At 44.9% G+C, this 15,955-nt stretch overlaps 1 long non-coding RNA gene across 1 annotated transcript; it reads left to right on the plus strand.

Moving 5' to 3' along the window:
- The first annotated feature begins 13,729 nt into the window (after positions 1-13,729).
- Positions 13,730-15,676, plus strand: LOC125434758. The gene is made up of 3 exons (XR_007244820.1): positions 13,730-13,840; positions 14,915-15,022; positions 15,573-15,676. It is a non-coding gene; the product is annotated as an uncharacterized LOC125434758 (long non-coding RNA).
- The last annotated feature ends 279 nt before the right edge of the window (positions 15,677-15,955 follow it).

The raw sequence follows: 15,955 nt of genomic DNA on the forward strand, positions 1-15,955 counted from the left end.
ACCTGTGGGAAAACAGATAACCTGTACTGCCTTGAAGGCAAGCTGGTATTATTTTCTTCTTATTCCCAGAGGCCAAAATAATGTTTCCCCTTATATCTTTTGACAAGCCCTAGCATCATCCTTAGGACAGGAAGGAAGGCACCCCCTCCCCCACCTTCCACAAGCTTGGCAAGTACATAAGAAAATGTAAATGATTCTTTGTGATGATCTTTGTTTTTGGGATCCTGGCCAAGTACCATAAAGGGAAAAATAAAATACCGGTAGAAACACCCTTTCTGTTCCCCAAATATCCAATACAGATCTGCATTGTTCTTCATTATCCATTAGCCATTGTGCCGCAGTTTTCTCTTTTTCAATTTTCCATGCCCAGCAGTTCTTCCCCTGTGTTTTTATCTCCCTTCCCCCACCCTTTTTTCCAGTGGCAGCTGGCCATATCACCCAGTCTTGTTAAATGACAAATGGAGAACTTGGATAAATAATGGCCATTCAGCCCTTAAAAGGCTCATGAGCTACAATGGCATTTGACTGCCACAGGCTGTTAAAGTAGGTAGAGTTGCTTGAATATACATTGAATAGCATGCTGTAAAAGCAATGCCAAGCTCACAGTAAATAAAGCTGTCAGTAAACAAGGAACATTTACAAAAATACAATATAACGTAAAGTAGTAATTACGGTTGCCAATTCCTGGGGATTTGTGGATAGAGCCTAGGAAGGGTGAGGTTTGGGGAGGGAAGGGACCTTAATGCAATATAATGACATAGAATCTGTCCTCCAGGGGATTGGCCTCTTTAGCCTGGAGATAACTTGTAATTCTGGGAGACGTCCAGTCTCCACTTAGAGGCTCGCAATCTGGTGATGCCGTAGTATAACAGGTGTCAGATTAAGAAAGATCATGAAGAAGTAATTCTTATATAGGGTTGTGGTAGGAATTACAATTCCCATCAGAACTATAGGGCATGGTGCCCATTGAAACCATGCTGGCAGCTCAGATGTTATGGAATTCAGGTCCCATAAGCCCCGGCATCTGGAGTGCCAAAGGTTCGCCACCACTGCCCTAGGGGATAGGGCGGTATAAAAATCTAAATAACAAATAAACAAATAAACAAATAAACAAATAAACAAATAAATAAATAAATATTAATTTAACTCGACTAAATCCATATCACAGGGTCGAACCCTGCCATTAATGAAAGCTGGGGTGATTTTGACAGTCACCCTCTCCCATTGCAGATCTTCAGTTTACTCTCCTGCTGTTCTAGTGGGTCTCCTGTCACCCTATGCTGAGTTAGACCACTGGTATTTTAATAAGGTCTGCATTGTCACTCTGACTGGCACAAGCACTTCACAGTCTTTCAAATCACCTATTTGATCTTTTAACTGGAGAAATGAGGGACTGAACTTGAGATGCTTTACCCCCAAGCCATGGACAGAGGCATAGTGCCCATGGGGACATGTGGGGTCACATGTAAGCCATGGGGGGTGGAAAATTGAGGTGGGCCAGGTGCAGCAGGAGCGTAATGGAGGCCGGAAGGCGGGTGGAGCTGTGCACAAGGAGGGAAGGCAGCGTGCCAGGCCTTGGGTTGTCTCCTGCATCTCCCTCATGGGCAGGTTGGAGAAGGACAATACTTGCCCCCCCCCAGCTGAACCCCTCTAATGTCTGCTCGCCCACTTCCACAAGCACTCATGCGCACAGGGCAAGGGCGTGGAGGTGGCAGAGGGTTCTGAGCTGGGCAGCAGGAGGCAGCCTCCTCCAGCCTGTCCATGAGGGAGATGCAGGAGATAGCCAGGAGCCTGGCACGCTGCCTTCCCTCCTCATGCACAGCTCCACCTGCTGCCCGGACTCTGCCATACTCCTGCTGTGCCAAGGCCTTGCAGCTCCTGAGGCACCGCAGCTGCCACTGTGCCAGCCATCTCCAACTGCTGAGCTCCACCAGTGGAGGTCAGGAGGCGGATGACAGAGGGGTGCTGCTCTTCCTGCTGCTGGGCCGGACGATGAGGCTGGGGATGACTGGGCTGGCTGAAGTAAGTGGGGCACAGGAGGGTGGAGCAGGGGGAGCAGGGCACGGGAGTGTGTGGGCCATGGTAGGGGGCGCTTGGGCAGGTGTTGCCCCAGGCACCATTTCCCCTCCCTTCACCTCTGGCCATGGATCCACCCTGTACCCCAGATGCAGCAGCATTTTGGGGAAATCTGTGGAATGCTGGGAGTGGAAGTATAGCAGCAAGGAAATTCCATTTGGCTAACAGAAGTACCTTTTTAGTGGAGATTATCATTGGAGTATCCATCTTATAGAACCAAATCATTAGTTCAGATGTCTGTATTATCTATTATGACCAGCAATGGCTCTCCAGGGACTCAGAACAAACTTTCTCAACACTTGCATAACTGGAGATGCCAGCAATTTAAACCTGGCACATTCTATATGAAAAACAAGTGCTTGACTACTGAATACTCCTTTCCATCCACAAGCATAATTTATAGTCAGTGATACAGGATAAAAGCAGACCTGCATTATTCCATAACAAAAAATGTAGAAGTCAACTGCCAAATATTCCTAAATTGTTAGAGTATTTTAGGCAGAGATTGGGTTCATTGCCCTGTGAGTTTGGAGCTTCCTTCCAGTTTTTCCTTTTTGTAGTTCTGATCCATTTTCTGGGAAACAATGCATGGTCCCTAAGAAGGTGCACCATCAGAATGTACAGCAACTCATGGCTCTGTGCTGTTGTGACATGCAGTTGTCCTAAGTCTTATGAGCCAACCTGAAAATACAGTAGATAATTCAAAACAAATTCTGTAAGTACAGTAACTGGCTCCATGAAAAAAATACTAAACAGAGAGAAGCCATAATTCCTGTGTGATTTTGATACAACTGCAGTATAAACTCGTGTATAAGCCGACTCGTGTATAAGCCAAGGCACCTAATTTTACTACCAAAACCAGGGGAAAGGTATTGACTCGCCTATAAGCCGAGACTGCCTATAAGCAGAAGGTGCCGGGAGGCAGAGGGAGTTCCTTATTTGGGCAGTGACTCCCCCTGATGTCATTGCCCAAATAAGGAGGTCTCTCCACCTCCTGGCTGGGTTTGAGGAAGCCCAGGCAACCAGGAGGTGGAGGGAGCTCCTTATTTGGGCAATGACATCAGGGGGAGTCACTGCCCAAATAAGGAGCTCCCTGGGTTTGAGGAAGTCCAGCCTGCCAGAGGTGGAGGGAGCTCCTTATTTGGGCAATGACATCAGGGGGATTCACTGCCCAAATAAGGAGCTCCCAGACAGCCAGCCAGGGTTCCCCTTCACCCTCCAAGGAGGGCAGCAACAAGCAGCTTGTGCAGCCACAGGAAGGTCGTCCCGGCCACGCCCCCAGCCTCCGCAGAGGCCTGAAGAGCTGGCTGGTAAGCAGGACTCATGTATAAGCCGAGGTGGCATTTTTCAGCCTTAAAACAGGGCTGAAAAACTCGGCTTATAGGTGAGTATATACAGTAACTACTTTTTTCTTTTCTGCTTGTGTTTGAAGACACTGTGTCCTCTCCAAACACAAAGAAGAGGATACTAATCATACACTTTATGGTAATCACTGCTAGACTATGCACAGAACATTCCTTAAAAGAACCAGCGGTTAGTTTGCTGGTTGGCTTTAGTCCTTTAAAGATTTGGATTCTGGCCATGTCTGTACTACTAACAAACTGCACTACAAGTGATGCATACAAATAGAGACATACCTCATCAAGTATCATAAAGACAACATGTTCACTTTTTTGAGCATAGTTTGAACATTTTTATGAATTGTGTGGTTTATATATATTGAAAATAAATATATTCTTTATGCTGGCCAGCATCAAAATACTTCCTTTGGGAAAGAAAAGTAAAACTTTTGACACATTTCATGCCATAGCACAAACTATTTTTAAATGCCCCTCTTTTCCGTAGGGGACTGCTATGAGAGGCATTGCCAATTGCCAAATCATGAAACGCAAGTCTAAATCACCTTGTTTCAGCATCACTAATTGTATTGTTCTTTAGGTCCTCGCTAATGTCCCTGTGGCCAGATGAGAACTTCACGTATGGCACAATGGATGTATCCACTGGGAAATGTTATATGTGCGTGTCAAGCTGGGGGGTGGGGGAGGGTGGAACCAGAGGCTTCTTGTTTATAGCAAGCTAGCAGCAGCTGAGATTCATCTGGCCTAAATCTGCCTGTCTCACCTTGCAGGTATTAAAGCTTGCAAAGCATCAGAAGAGCAAGCCAAAGGCTTTCAACCTTGTGACTGTAGTGAGCAGCGTCATCATTTACAGTCAGCCCAATCAGTTTTGTTGCTAATTGTAGTGTCTGGTTTATTTTGGTATTTGTCTTTGAGCCACTTTAGATAAAAATGCCATAAATGAATGACTGATGTCAATTTAGATATTGCAAAGATGTATCTGCACAACCTATTAATTTGTCATTACCTATTCTCATTCACAATTCTTCAGTGTGCCAGGGTCACCACTGTGAGACTGGTACTGCTTCACCTCTATTCTTTATCTCCATCCTGGGAAGGGAAGTAGCATTTATCCTTCATTCAAGTCTTCTTATATATTTATACTTGCAAGTATACATATATTACATTCAACTCATCCATATTTGTTCAAGTACCTCAAAATCAGAAGGTTGCCAGGAAAATTTAACAATTTTAAATCCATTCCCACCGCGATTAGCTATCGGCAAACCATCAATGGTTAAGAGAACTATTCTCTCAGTTTCAAGGGCATCTATCAGGTAGTTAAAATTATGTTTCATTCATAAACATGCAATAAATGAGTAGAAAACACTGAGTCTAATTGTGAGGGTAAACTGTATTCTGTAGTGCTCAAGTAGTCAGATTAATATCTGAGAAACCACGAGGTTCATCTCCCCCTCTGCCACAAACCTCTCTGAGTTTCCTTTGACCAATTACACCCTCTCAGCCTAGCCTACCTCACAGAGTTGTTGTGAAGAAATGATAAAATGCAGAAGGGAAAAGCTACATGGAAGGGGGGTGGAATATAAATGTATAGACAAAATAAATATAAATAAACAAATAAAATATACTAAAAGGTAACAAATCCATCTTTTAAAAAAGTTAGGCTACATCAAACCAAAGGCTACATCAAAGCAATCTAGTTCTGCATTTTGTTTCACTTGCTTACTTACAATCCAAAGCCTCCCCCTCTTCTCTGGTTACTGCCTATTGTCAAGGACATGTCTCTTAATCATTTCAGTTAATAGCTCTTGATGAACCTATCCTATATTAATTTGTTTAATACAATTTTTAAAAGATAACCTGTCTAAGTAAAGGCCTTGAGCAGAACATAAGGTCAATCCACAAACAGCCTACAATGTTTCAGTGTTTGAAGTCCAAAATCAAAATGGCTCCCTCCCCACATACCAAAACTACAGTAATGAACCTATGATGATGAAGAAGAGGAGTATGGATTTATGTTCTGTGAGGAAGAGGCTTACAAACTCCTTTTTCTTTCCTGCCCCCACAACAGACACCTTGAGGTAGGTGGGGCAGAGAGAGTTCTGAGAGAGAACTGTGACTAGCCCAAGGTCACCCAGCAGGCTTCATGTGTAGTACCAGGGAAACAAATCCAGTTCACCAGATTAGAGTCTGCCACTTGTGTGGAGAAGTGGGGAATCAAACTCAGTTCTTCAGATTGGAGTCCACTGCTCCTAAACCACTACACCATGCTGACAATTCGCTGCCTTTTAATGGTACTTTCCTAAGATCTGCTATTTGAGTCAGTATTCTTCCCTTATCTAATGGACTGGGTTGAGCCAAAGACCTAGGAGACACCAAAATATGGCTGAGCAGTTATCAGCACTTGTGTGATGTCGTTTCTAGGAAAATCTGGAAGTGATATCATGCCTCTCTAGGAATCACCTGAAACTCTTTGGTTTTACTATAGAGTTTCCAGTGATTCCTAGAGAGGCATGACTTCTGGACTTCCCTTGGAAGTGACATCATGCTATTGGCCTGAGGGCCACTTAAAAAAAATCTCCCACTGCTCTGACCATTGTCAGAGGAAAAAATGCAGGGAAGAAGGGGGATTCCATGCTCCCACTAGGTTTTTTTTTTCAAACTAGATCTGATAGAATCCTTTCATTTAATATAGGACCAGTCCTTGGTTGCAGTTAAGCTTTTTAGCCACTAGCCTTATTTGAGACGGCTGAGTATAAGCTAAAACCATTCTGCATGAATTATAGTTTGTGTGATAGCTTTTGATTAAACAATGTTGTACTCTGTGGAGATCAGAGGCTTGACAGATACTGAGTGAGATCTGTGTTTAACTTTTTCTTTTTACCAAATATTGCCACAACCAAACTCTTGCCCTATACAGTGTTTGACAACAGCGCTCCATTCTTGTAAGAATCAGACAATTCTAAAGTTTTAGAATTGCAAACACATGATTAAAAATTGGCAATGTATTTATCTAGCTATTTTAACCTTGCTTTTCTCCCCAGTAAGGGCCCGAAGTGACTTATAAATCCAAAACAGGAGTCCAAGAAACTACATCCTGAGCTTTTCTTGCATGCATTGGGCCAATTCACTCAAGGCCACTGCCTGTGAGTTAAGACCTAAAAGTAATCCCTTTCAGTTCTACCTTTTGTCCTGTGCCAAAAGTTCAAACCTCTGGTACTCCCAGGCTTAAAAACCTACAACAGGAACAGAAATAGAATCTCAGATCAGATGTTATGTAGCTTGCACCGCTGTTTTCACTTCTGTTGCTCCTAGAAACATTGTACAAATCTATCTTCCTTAGTGCCTCACAATCAGATGAGGGTTGTGGATGGGGCTGGTTGTGGCACTATGTCACTTCTGGTAAAGGGTGGCATAGGGTAGTTCTAGGAGTTACCAATAAAACCAAAAAGTGGTGGTGCCCATTACATGACAAGGTTTTTTCCCCTCTCCTGGAACCAGTGCTGGCTTTCTTTCACTAATACCCTCCAGTTGCACTTGCTCTGAAAGTTCTCTCTGGGTCTTGTAGACATAAAACAGCCCTTGTATTTTTCCACTAAAAGGATAATGAAATGTAACATTTCGACAAAGCCCACCAGCTTTATAGGAATTATATGAATGAAGATGTTGTGAAATAGAGAAGTGAAAATACTGGAAATATTGCTAATATTGCTAATATTGCTAACACCAGATCAGTGCTCAAATGTGAGGGGGGGATGACAAGAGAAAGTTTACTAGGATATGCTACATGACCATAAAGAACAAAATCTTGCAAAATGATATGACCTCCTTTGGCTTTATTACAAATCAGAGAACAACCTGTTCATTAACATAGCTTTGAAAGAATAGCCACATTCAGTTATTCTTCCTGTTTCTTCCGGGAATTGTTAACAGCTATTTTTCTTTTTAATTTCCTGACTCATTTGTACTTCCTCAAAAGATTCTGCTTTCTAGTTTATTTGCTATTGCTGTTCAATATACCCCATTTAAAAAAAACACACAGAGTTTTATCTGATATTTAATCCACTCTGAAAACAAACTCTGGAATGTAAGGGATTTTTTTAATGGTTCCAGTTATAAACATGCAGGACTGAAGAATAATATTGTTAAAACTGAAGCTGGAAAATCCCACAAAGTCAATTTCTGTGTTAGTATGCCAGATATGCTTTACCATACCCTTCTCAAAACTAAGGCCATTTCTGCACAGCAGCAAAAAACAGCTCTCCACTGACATAATTCATGCCAGTAGATGCACAAGACCGTTCACACAGTCTGGTTCAAGCAGCACCAAGGCTGTTGCGACCCGCAGAGGCGGCTCTGCATGGAGCTGCCTGCAGGTCGTCCCATTCACCTACCTCTCCTCCCTACGCAGCTCTGGACAGCTGGAGGGACATGCCCACGCTGCCCTCCAACCTCTGGCGATCAGAGGGCAGCATGGGCGTGTCCCTCCAGCCATCCAGAGCTGTGTAGGGAAGAGAGGTAGGTGAACAGGAAACCAGAGGGGCCAAAAGCGGCACCCTTGCACTGGTGAACTTCGCACCACGCCAGTGGAAAGATGCCGCTTTTGAAAAACCTCACTCAGCGAGCGAGTTTCAAAAGCGGAGTCTTTGTGCCACATGGGGGGGAGAGAACAGCTGTGCAAACGGTGCCCCAGGGATGGTGTTTTTATCATCCCTAGGGCATTGTTTTCCACCTGTGAGGAAACAGCCTATGATAAGGGGAAAAAGGCATTGAGTGACAAATCTAAACACAAGACTCCCCCAGCATTTACAACCAAGTAAGGATCAATATCTGAAACAACAAGCTTTGGGACTGCAAAGAGCCACAAAAGAACCCTAGAAAAAGATCCATTCTAGGACTCTGTCATGCAATTAAAAGAGACACACACATACAAATGTCTAGGCGACGGGCTGATTTATGTCCGCCCACAGAGACTTATGGATCCAATTGGATTCCTGAATGCTCTGCGGGATTCTGAACCTACCGGCACACTCAATGAGCAGGTGGCAGACTGGAATTCCTGGCTCTCCAATGCCATCGAGGTTGTTGCTCCCCGGCAGCCTCTGCGTCTCCGCTCTCGACGGGCTCCGTGGTACACTGTGGAGCTCCACCATATGAAGCGGGTACTCAGATGCCTAGAGCGAGTATGGAGGAAATCTCGTGACGAAGCTGCATGAACATCTTATAAGACGTTTATGAAAGCCTATGAGATGGCGACGAAGGAAGCGAAGAGGGCTTTCTTCTCTTCCTCTCTCGCATCTGCTAGCTCTCGCCCAGCACAACTGTTTTGTGTGATTCGGTCTTTGACCTCCCTATCGGAGGGTTCAGCAAATTCCCAATTGGCTATTGGCTGTGAGACTTTTATGAGCTTTTTTGCGGATAAAATCATGTCGCTCCGCCAGGACCTTCCTGCCATGTTGTCTACAATTAGCGAACTGGAGGCCCCCTTGCCATCTTCAGGCCCTTGTTTTGGCCCAGTTTTCCTTCTGCTCTCCCGGATGTCGCAGTTGACAGGGAGCCCTGGCTGCTGTTAGACCTACCACTTGTCCTCTGGATCCGGTTGTCTCCTGGCTTATCAAAACTTGCCTGGAGGAGCTTACGACAGCCACCTGTTGAAGACATCACTCAATGGCCTCCCTTGAGCAAGGAGTGTTTCCGGGTGGGTTGAAGGAGGCGAGTGGTCCGCCCACTCTTAAAGGCAAAAGACCATTGTTAGATCCAGGAGATCTGGCCAATTACCACCGCCTGTCTCGAATCTTTCGTTTCTGGGGAAGGTAATTGAGAGAGTGGTGTTGGAGCAGCTTCAGGATTTCCTGGATGACACATCGGCTTTTCGATCCCTTCCAGTCCGGCTTCCGTGCGCTGGGCATGGGATCGAGACGGTTCTCGTCGCTGTCATGCAGACACGGCTTCTCCGTGATACAGCTTGACTGAGGCAGATCAGCGCTGCTGGTTTTGTTAGATCTGACCGGAGCATTTGATATGGTCGACCACTCTAACCTTTGAAGCCCACCGCTTCGTCAGCTTCCGAGTCGCTGCAGGCACTGTCCTTCAATGGATTGTCTCAAGTTTCTCCGGGACGGAAGATCAGCCAAAAGTGTGGTCGCGGGGACCAAACCTCCCGGAAGTGCCCGCTTTGATTGCCATGTGAGTGCCCCAGGGGGCGTTGTTATCCCCACTGTTGTTTTAACATCTACATGCGACCCCTTGCTCAGCTGGTATGAGCTTTGGGCTGATCTGCCATCAGTATGCTGATGACACCGTCAGCTCATTCTGTTGATGGGAGTGGGGAAGCGATTGCGCCGCCCTCGCATTCCTACAGCATTGTTTGGAGGCGGTTGCTGGTTGGTTGCAGCAAGAGCAGCAGTTAAAACTGAAATCATCGAAGATGGAGATCCTTTGGTTTGGCTGTGGGGGGGAGGTTGGGGAACTTTCAGTCGCTGGCGCGTGTGGGAGTGGGATCTCATTGAAGCCGACCCCCTCCATTAGCAGCCTGGGGATCCACCTGGGATTAAGTCGCCTCTTTCAATGGAGCATTCTGGTGGCCCATATAACCCGTGGTTGCGTTCTTCCATCTTCGTCAGGCTCCAGCGGCTAAGCTCCCTTCCTCTCCCATGCAGATCTGGCCACAAATTGTGATCCAGGCAACGATCACCTCCAGGTTAGACTTATTGTAACTCGCTCATTACGCCGGGCCTTCCCGCTTGCGCTTGATCCGAGAAACTGAAGCTGGTCCAGCATGCTGCTGCTCGCCTGCTCACAGGGGGCTTCTGTCGTGATCACATCCAACCGTGCTGCGCCAGCCTGCATTGTAGCTCCCAGTTGAGTTCCTCAATCATCTTCAAGCGTGTGGGTGTTACTTAGCCTTTAAAGAGCCTTTACAGCGACCTGGGACCCTCGCGCTCCATCTTCGGGACCGCATTACCCCATATGTCCCCTACTCGGCCTCTGCGTTCAGCAGAGGCCAATTTACTGGTGGTTCCTGGCCACTCAATGATCGCGCGCTGGCCTCCAGTCGGGCCAAGGCCTTTTCAGCCTTGCCTCCTGCCTGGTGGAACACTCTCTCCCTCCAGCTGTCCGGGCCCTCTCGCGGGGATCTTGGTGAATTATTCCGCAGGTTTCCTGTAAGACTGAGTTTTTCCACCGGACTTTTGGAGTGCCCAGCCGCTGATTAGGTTCCTTCTACTCTATTCCTCTGGTTTTCGGAGTCCCCACATCTCGAGGGACAGCCCACTTTGTTATTGTCTTGTTCCCCCCTTTTTGGGAGGGTTTAACCTGGGGTATTGCTGACACCATTTTACTGAATTACTGCTGCGTTTTAAATATTTAAACTTTTAAACTTACATTTTAATTTAATGGGGTTTTGTTTATATACTGTATGTGGAATCCATGTTGTACACCGCCCAGAGCCCTTTGGGGATTGGGCGGTATAGAAATCCCATAAATAAATGAATAAATAAATAAATACATACATACATACATACATACATACATACATACATACATACATACATACATACATACATACATACATACATACATACATAAAAGAGTGGGAAATTGGGAAAGAGCTCACAAACAGGAACAAACAAGAGGAAAAGATCTCTGGAAATGCATAATAGCTCATTTCAATCCTTATTGGAAGACAGCACTTGCCATGGACTAAAATAAGCAATTGTGGCTTCCTAGAGAGGGGTTTATTGCCATTGCTCTGACATTACAGACATCATGTTGGCTGCATCTCTTTTCTAACATGGCAGCAAAATGAGACAGAAAAATCACCAAGTACAGGGAATTTTTCCTCTAGTCTTCTTGTCTCCCACTCCTGTTCACATGTTATAGTGAATGCATATACACCCTATATATTCAGATGTATTAAAGTTGCCAGTCTCCAGATGGGTCCTGAAGATCTCCTGGAATTACAACTGATCTCCATCCTATATCAGATCCCCTGGAGAAAATGGCTGCTTTGGAGAGAGGACTCTATGGCATTATACCCAATGAAATTTCTCTCCAACCCCTGTCCTTCACAGGCCACACTCCCAAAATGTTTTAAGGATGACTCCACTGTATAACTTCCATGTCTTTGGTATAACCAAACCTTAGTGTATAAACCAATCATCATGTTTCAAACCAGACTGGGAAGACAGCTCAGTCTTAAACCCAGGGTCACGGCACACTGCCCGAGCTACCATTGGTCCATTATTGCTAACTGGTATCCAATGCTCTTTCATGTGCGTGAAGATTTGTGGTACGAATAGATATCCTCCCTTGCCCCGTCCCCCCAAATTGGTATTTTTCAGGTATATTTAGGTGTCTGGAGTGGTATTTGGGATTCCCCTTTAACAGGTTCCAGGACAATGGGAAGAAGGTATCTTGGCCAGCCCAGGAAACTTGGCTCCCAGCCAGTGTAAATCTCACCCAGCTTGGGGAAAGCAGATCCCAAATGGTGCAACTCTCACGAGGTCAGGAAAGGTAGTTCCTGGCTCAGACAAAATAGGTGCAGGGCCTAGGAGAGCTATGGGTCTGACTGGCTCCTTCTCCTTCTCTCCATATTGTCTTTTTTTTTTTGCAGGGGAGGGGTTGGGACCCTAGGGATGTTATTTATTGGATTAAGCAATATCTAATGTACAAAGGAACTGAGAAGACCCAGCAGGGAGCAGACAAGTGATCAGCTAGAGAGGGCTGCAAAGTTAGTGACCCTTTTGTCCTTTTGTGTCACCTCTTGTCTGTCCTTAGACTGATACTCTCAGGTCAAATATCCTGCTTCTTCTCAGAAGTTAGTTGCAGAGACTCTTCTCTTTTTTTCTTTTTTTATAATATTTTTATTATATTAAATATTTTTTATAATATTTTTATTATATTAAATATAGCAGAGACTCTTCTTAGTGAGCAAGATAGCAGCATGCTATCTTTCCCTCTTACCTATCCTAAATGTAGTTCCTAATAAACGCTTACCTTTTACCCATTTAATCAGTGTGTTAGCTGCTTCTCTGTGCAGAAAATTCCAACAGTTTTTCCCTCCCAGCCTGCACTCTAGCAAGCAGGATGAGTGGGGCACCTTGTTCAAGCCCTGCTGGAAATCTGAATCTGGAAAAAAAGTTTGTTTGTTTTTTAACCAGGTCCATATCCGTAGTCCAAACTGCAAGTAGGGTTAGGAGCTATGCCTGGGGAAGATGAGAAGTCACTCCTTTAGATGCTCTAGGCCAGCGATAGCAAACCTTTTCGAGACCGAGTGCCCAAAATGCAACCCAAAACCCACTTATTTATTGCAAAGTGCCAATATGGCAATTTACCCTGAATACTGAGGTTTTAGTTTAGAAAAAACGGTTGGCTCCTAGGTGTGCATTACTCTGGAGTAAACTTGGTGGTAGTCGGTGGCTTTGCTTTGAAGCAACCGTGAAACTCTTCCAATGGGTGAATCACGACCCTAGGAGGGTTTACTCAGAAGCAAGCCCCATTGCCAGCAACCGAGCTTACTCCCAGGTAAAGGATCGCACTTTGGTTCTCTGCATGAAAATCAGTGGGATTTAACAGCGCTTAACAGGGTTACCTACACTGCTTCCCCAAAACTAGGTCTTAGGTTTAATGCTAATAATCAAGCTCAGCAGCCCAGGCCAGCCTAGAAACCACATCCTTCTATCCATGTAAACACTTCACTGGATCAAAACTAATGGGTTGTGCCCTACTACCATTCCATCAAGACGCACTGCTGGGGAAAACATGGCTCTTAAGTACAATAAAGTATGCAGGTCTGGCAACTGCAGAGAACTGTAAAAAAAGGTGTGATTATTCCTCTTTCCTCTTCCATAGTGGTAGTATATAACCTAATGAAAACAATCATGTAAGACCCACTTCATATTCATTTTCTCATATCAGGTGAGTAGTTTGTGTGTATGGAAGAAGGAGTTTATATTTGTGCCAGGTTCACCCACCGGCTTTCTGAACCGGCACTCAGAGTTGCCATGCGACTGATCGGTACACTGCGGCAAAAAACCGCGATGATCATGCTGCCTTTTCAGCATTCAGGGCAACAGTGATCATGCTCTTAAAGCATGAGCACAAATATTTGTGTTCCAGAAATAATGAGTGAAGCAATCCTAAAACCCATTGTTTTCAAATTATGTGTAGTAGTGCTTCAGTAAGTAATTGATGTTGTAATAAAGGAAACACACATGTGGAATAAAAGGGGACTCTCTGGATGACAGAAGAAACTGGAGCAAAAGTTTTGGAGAGGGCCAAACTGTAACAAGAATGTGAAATGGAAAGCTTGCAAAAACACGGAGACAGCTCAGAGCATATGGATGCCATTCAATGAAGCAAAGAGATAACAGAACACTGGAAATAATTTACAAGAAGGTTCAAAGGTTTGTTTTTGATGTGTTGGGTCCAGCATTGGTTTTACCTGATTTGAGGAGGGGGGCAATCAGTGGTGTGTGTGTGTGGGGGGGGAAATGGTACCCAGGGCAAAATGGTGCCCAGGCACCCCACCACCACGTTCCCCCGCCCCCCCCCGCTTATCTTAAGAGCAAAGAGCAGCTGGCTGAAAAAACAGCCTGGTGAGAACTACACTTCCCAGGAGACCTTGAGCCCCAATTCCTACAGAGGCTTCCTGGGGGGGGGTGCAAGGTCTCCTGGGAAGTGTAGTTCCCACCAGACTGCTTTTTCAGCCCACTGAACTAAGGTAAGTGGGGGTACATGGGGGTGAGAACTACACTTCCCAGGAGATCTTATGAGCCCCAACTCCTGCCAAGGCCTCCCTGGGGGGTGGGAAGGCGGCCTTTGTGGTTTCTGCTCCTGCTGCACCAGCAGGCTGCCCCAGTACTGTACACAGACTGATAACCTGGCAAGGTGGGGCAAGGGGGAAGGTGTGGGGGTGATTTTCTGCCCCCCATGTGACCCCAATGGCACGCCCATGGGGCGCAGTGCCCTGCCCCCCCTCACCCTGTTGCAGCTATGCGATTGGGGGCAATTTATTTCTACCTTCCACTGAAGACCTTTGACTCAACTCATGCTGTTCCTTGTGGATCACTTGAATCCCAGAAGCAGTATTCAGAAAGCTGTGTAGGGGAGAGGTAAGAAAGTCCTGCTGCTTCCTCCCCTTGCCAAATACAAATTTATTATCACATTGTTTCAGATGTATGAATTATATACACACAGGCTGTAAGGCAGGAATCCTAAACAGTTCATATTTGAATTTATTTTGCGCATGTATAGGGTTTTGTTTTTTAAACTGAATGCATGTAGGCAAGAGTAGAAGTCAGTGGATATGATCCCATATACCTTTTTACTCTATGTGTTCTCCGGTACATACTTATGTTATATGTACCAATCAACTGTTGTGCATGTTTTTGAGGAGGGAGGGTGTGATACTTCCCACTTCATACTGGGGTGGGCTCTTTACTCAAAGTTGCCAATGCTTTTGTATCTTTACCTTTCAGACTTACTGTACTCAGACTGGTAACCAATTTCAGACTTCAGTGATCACAAGATTTAGTCTCCAACTTAGGATGAGAAGCCACTTTGTGCCAGCCCTATAGCAACGTTGTGTAAGTATAACAAAATTCTATATCACAGCATGAAGGGGGGGGGGCACAAATATAGAAAATAATTATACACTTTACAGAAATAACATACACAACACATATCCAAAGTACAAGGCAGGCTATTTGCAAACTCTTCCAAAACAGGACTGGCATTTTATAAAAGTTGAAGCGGGAGGGGACATTTTCTTTCAGTGGAATATTTTCAGCATTTACGCACTGTGCTCACAGTGTGGCATCTTCAAGGCAAAAGAAGGCAGTAGTGAGTGTGGTTTTCATCCAAGATTTATCACTCCATTTAAACTCACAAAAGTAAGGCAAAACAGGGCTCCTCTTTCCATGTGGGCAGGAGCCAAAACAATGTTCAGATGGACCACATAGACAAAACATATGGATTTTTCACAGCTTTGGTGAAAAGTGATGTTTTGCCCATACGCTGTGAGATATCACGCAACATTGTTTTCAGAGTGTGTTCTGTACTGTCTGGAAGCCTTTGATTTTCAGCCATTTTTTTGTTTTTCCTCTCAAGATGTACTGTTTTATCTTTCCTCTGCAGACAGCACGGTGGGCAAAACATTTGGGAACAGAGACTCCAAATATGGCACTTGCCCAACTGAAAACAGACACCTGTTGTCAGTGTAACATGCTGGTATAATGACCATCAGATGGTGTATGTTTTTTAAAAAAACATTAAAAAAAACAGAAAAGCTTGGTCAGCTAAGCTCAGTTTCTGGGTCACTTATATTTATTCTTTGCTATACACTTAACTTTCCCTACAAGTGGAACAAAAGAAGAAGAACATTGTCTTTGTGGATAAAGTATGAATTCACAAACACTGAGGAAGGAGGACTGTAGAAGCTTCCTCCATCTGTGGTTTGATTTCCTAAAAGGGGTCCTCTTTGTACAGTTTTAAAAAAAACACCCTGAAGTGTTTTAAAA

Source organism: Sphaerodactylus townsendi, linkage group LG06 (genome assembly GCF_021028975.2).
Source record: "Sphaerodactylus townsendi isolate TG3544 linkage group LG06, MPM_Stown_v2.3, whole genome shotgun sequence".
Taxonomy (NCBI): Eukaryota; Metazoa; Chordata; class Lepidosauria; order Squamata; family Sphaerodactylidae; genus Sphaerodactylus; species Sphaerodactylus townsendi.